This window comes from Pangasianodon hypophthalmus, chromosome 16, assembly GCF_027358585.1.
Source record: "Pangasianodon hypophthalmus isolate fPanHyp1 chromosome 16, fPanHyp1.pri, whole genome shotgun sequence".
Taxonomy (NCBI): Eukaryota; Metazoa; Chordata; class Actinopteri; order Siluriformes; family Pangasiidae; genus Pangasianodon; species Pangasianodon hypophthalmus.
The window spans coordinates 25,323,650-25,328,790 of record NC_069725.1 but is presented as its reverse complement, the minus strand read 5'-3'; the positions used below and the strand labels follow the sequence as shown (position 1 = coordinate 25,328,790).

The 5,141-nt window shown below is 41.0% G+C and overlaps 1 protein-coding gene across 3 annotated transcripts in view; it reads right to left on the bottom strand.

Moving 5' to 3' along the window:
- Positions 1-4,678: 4,678 nt before the first annotated feature.
- The window catches only part of mogat3a (monoacylglycerol O-acyltransferase 3a), a 5,489-nt gene continuing 5,026 nt past the window's right edge, over positions 4,679-5,141 (bottom strand). For all 3 annotated transcript variants that reach the window (XM_026912168.3, XM_053240517.1, XM_026912166.3), the window contains one exon: positions 4,679-5,141. This exon is cut by the window's right edge. The gene's annotated coding sequence lies outside the window, so the exon portion shown is untranslated.

Sequence of the window (5,141 nt, the reverse complement as noted above, 5' to 3'; positions counted from 1 at the left end):
GTGCACACAGTAATGTCTCACACACACTCTGTAGTGCACAGTAACGTCTCACACACACTCTGTAGTGCACACAGTAATGTCTCACACACACTCTGTAGTGCACACAGTAATGTCTCACACACACTCTGTAGTGCACACAGTAATGTCTCACACACTCTGTAGTGCACAGTAATGTCTCACACACACTCTGTAGTGCACACAGTAATGTTACACACACTCTGTAGTGCACAGTAATGTCTCACACACTCTGTAGTGCACATTAATGTCTCTCACACACTCTGTAGTGCACACAGTAATGTCACACACACTCTGTAGTGTACAGTAATGTCTCACACACACTCTGTAGTGCACACAGTAATGTCTCACACACTCTGTAGTGCACATTAATGTCTCACACACACTCTGTAGTGCACAGTAATGTCTCACACACTCTGTAGTGCACAGTAATGTCTCACACACACTCTGTAGTGCACAGTAATGTCTCACACACTCTGTAGTGCACACAGTAATGTCTCACACACACTCTGTAGTGCACAGTAATGTCTCACACACTCTGTAGTGCACAGTAATGTCTCACACACACTCTGTAGTGCACACAGTAATGTCTCACACACTCTGTAGTGCACACAGTAATGTCTCACACACACTCTGTAGTGCACAGTAATGTCTCACACACACTCTGTAGTGCACAGTAATGTCTCACACACTCTGTAGTGCACACAGTAATGTCTCACACACACTCTGTAGTGCACACAGTAATGTCTCACACACACTCTGTATTGCACACAGTAATGTCTCACACACACTCTGTAGTGCACAGTAATGTCTCACACACTCTGTAGTGCACACAGTAATGTCTCACACACTCTGTAGTGCACACAGTAATGTCTCACACACACTCTGTAGTGCACAGTAATGTCTCACACACACTCTGTAGTGCACACAGTAATGTCTCACACACACTCTGTAGTGCACAGTAATGTCTCACACACTCTGTAGTGCACACAGTAATGTCTCACACACACTCTGTAGTGCACACAGTAATGTCTCACACACTCTGTAGTGCACAGTAATGTCTCACACACACTCTGTAGTGCACACAGTAATGTCTCACACACTCTGTAGTGCACACAGTAATGTCTCACACACTCTGTAGTGCACAGTAACGTCTCACACACTCTGTAGTGCACAGTAGTGTCTCACACACACTCTGTAGTGCACAGTAATGTCTCACACACACTCTGTAGTGCACACAGTAATGTCTCACACACTCTGTAGTGCACAGTAATGTCTCACACACACTCTGTAGTGCACACAGTAATGTTACACACACTCTGTAGTGCACAGTAATGTCTCACACACTCTGTAGTGCACATTAATGTCTCTCACACACTCTGTAGTGCACAGTAGTGTCTCACACACACTCTGTAGTGCACACAGTAATGTCTCACACACACTCTGTAGTGCACACAGTAATGTCTCACACACTCTGTAGTGCACAGTAATGTCTCACACACACTCTGTAGTGCACACAGTAATGTTACACACACTCTGTAGTGCACAGTAATGTCTCACACACTCTGTAGTGCACATTAATGTCTCTCACACACTCTGTAGTGCACACAGTAATGTCACACACACTCTGTAGTGTACAGTAATGTCTCACACACACTCTGTAGTGCACACAGTAATGTCTCACACACTCTGTAGTGCACATTAATGTCTCACACACACTCTGTAGTGCACAGTAATGTCTCACACACTCTGTAGTGCACAGTAATGTCTCACACACACTCTGTAGTGCACAGTAATGTCTCACACACTCTGTAGTGCACACAGTAATGTCTCACACACACTCTGTAGTGCACAGTAATGTCTCACACACTCTGTAGTGCACAGTAATGTCTCACACACACTCTGTAGTGCACACAGTAATGTCTCACACACACTCTGTAGTGCACAGTAATGTCTCACACACTCTGTAGTGCACAGTAATGTCTCACACACACTCTGTAGTGCACACAGTAATGTCTCACACACTCTGTAGTGCACACAGTAATGTCTCACACACACTCTGTAGTGCACAGTAATGTCTCACACACACTCTGTAGTGCACAGTAATGTCTCACACACTCTGTAGTGCACACAGTAATGTCTCACACACACTCTGTAGTGCACACAGTAATGTCTCACACACACTCTGTATTGCACACAGTAATGTCTCACACACACTCTGTAGTGCACAGTAATGTCTCACACACTCTGTAGTGCACACAGTAATGTCTCACACACTCTGTAGTGCACACAGTAATGTCTCACACACACTCTGTAGTGCACAGTAATGTCTCACACACACTCTGTAGTGCACACAGTAATGTCTCACACACACTCTGTAGTGCACAGTAATGTCTCACACACTCTGTAGTGCACACAGTAATGTCTCACACACACTCTGTAGTGCACACAGTAATGTCTCACACACACTCTGTAGTGCACAGTAATGTCTCACACACACTCTGTAGTGCACACAGTAATGTCTCACACACTCTGTAGTGCACACAGTAATGTCTCACACACTCTGTAGTGCACAGTAACGTCTCACACACTCTGTAGTGCACAGTAGTGTCTCACACACACTCTGTAGTGCACAGTAATGTCTCACACACTCTGTAGTGCACACAGTAATGTCTCACACACTCTGTAGTGCACACAGTAATGTCTCACACACACTCTGTAGTGCACACAGTAATGTCTCACACACTCTGTAGTGCACACAGTAACGTCTCACACACTCTGTAGTGCACAGTAATGTCTCACACACACTCTGTAGTGCACACAGTAATGTCTCACACACACTCTGTAGTGCACACAGTAATGTCTCACACACTCTGTAGTGCACACAGTAATGTCTCACACACACTCTGTAGTGCACACAGTAATGTCTCACACACTCTGTAGTGCACACAGTAACGTCTCACACACTCTGTAGTGCACAGTAGTGTCTCACACACACTCTGTAGTGCACAGTAATGTCTCACACACTCTGTAGTGCACACAGTAATGTCTCACACACACTCTGTAGTGCACAGTAATGTCTCACACACACTCTGTAGTGCACACAGTAATGTCTCACACACTCTGTAGTGCACAGTAATGTCTCACACACACTCTGTAGTGCACACAGTAATGTCTCACACACTCTGTAGTGCACAGTAATGTCTCACACACTCTGTATACGTCACTGTGTGTTTATTCTGTAGAGGGATGTGTGTAAATCAGCTCCCCGGTTTGTCCCCTGGAGGAACCGTAAAGGTTCTGTGTAACATGGATCTTAGAACGCTAAGAATCTTTGAGGAACCTTTTCGATTCAATTCAGTTTTATTTGTATAGCGCTTTCAACAACATTGTCACAAAGCAGCTTTACAGAAATAAATACTTTCAGGATATAAATTTTACACTTTGTAGGGTACAAACAGCCACCTTCACTGTGTGCAGCGCGAACAACTCTCAGCACTCCAACACGTAATTATTATTATTATCATTAACACAATAATGTACACAGAGTGTGACACTTTTACCAGTGTGTGTTTGTGTATATCCATACACACACACACACACACACACACACACACACACACACACATATATTTTGTGTATTTGTCTCCGCCTGGTGGCCAGCAACAGCATCACACCCGATCAGCAGGAGTGTAAAGATTTATTCTTCCCCAGTGCAGGGACAGAGTTATGTAAAATACACAAGTAGATGGATAAAGTAAATTAATTATAAAACAAGAACATTCTGAAATAGTTTGATTGTAAAATATAGTAGGCATAAACTAACAAAAAATTACATTTAGAAAATATTAAAAGTTAAAATTCTCTATCACTTTTATTAAAAACCTCACTTCAGTAGTCGCTTTGGATAAAAGTGCTAATAAAATGAAAATGTAAATTTTTTTAAATTTCTTTTTTATACAGTAAAGTAATATATAACACTAATTACAGGAATATTTATCCATAATCATGTGACCATGAGAAAGCGTTAAAACTTTTTAAACATTATTTATATCTATAGAAGGAAAAGGAAAGAAAAGCAGGACGGAAGATTTTTCTGAAATGTGACTAATAAACCACAAACAACTGAAAATCAGATCATTTAACAAAGTTATGATTAATGTGGTGAGGAAGTTTGACATTTAACAAAGAGAAATGTTCATTTACATTACATTACATTTATGGCATTTGGCAGACGCCCTTATCCAGAGCGACTTACAATCATCTCATTTATACAACTGAGCAGTTGAGGGTTAAGGGCCTTGCTCAAGGGCCCAGCAGTGGCAGCCTGGTGGTGCTCGGATTTGAACTCTCAATCTTCCGATCAGGAGTCCAACGTCTTAACCACTGAGCTACCACTTCCTGATGTTCAATTATGATGTCAGTTATATAAAATAAAACTTAGTGGATAAAGATTATTATGAAATTATTATGAAGATTTAGCTTTCCAGTTTATGACTTTTCATCAAATATTTGTCTGAAATTAAGTGAAAAATATTCCAATGTTGCACTTAATCACTGTAAATATTTTAATTTCTGTCCAACACTAATGTCAGAAATTTAACATCCAAGAAGAAAATCTTCACACGCAGCAGCAGTGACTTTACACCAGCATGTACAGCGATCGATTTAAAAACCTTTTATTAAATCCAGATGTGTTACAGCTCAGAACTTCTGTTCTGTTATAATAATGATGTCTGTAAAATATTCACAGTCATGTATTTCATTTTAAACGTATATATTGTAAATTTTATTCAATTGTTCAGACACATTTCTAATCGAACAGTTTTATTTCCTCAGGAGACTCGAGGTCTCATTAAACAAGTTAAAATTCAGCTTTTAAAACACAAACACACACACAACGTGTTCCCCAAAACCGATGTTTATATTCAACCACGTAACTAATAACTAATCACACGCTGGCACTTAGAGCACGCACGGCTAAAGGCACTGAAGTAAGACATAAAACAATCTCCTGTGAATTCTCGTTTACACTCGCGACATCACCAGCTTTCACATTCTCATATTAATTAACACCAGAATTGTTTTTTGTAGGTCGTACTTTCTTAAATGTTTCAAATAACACA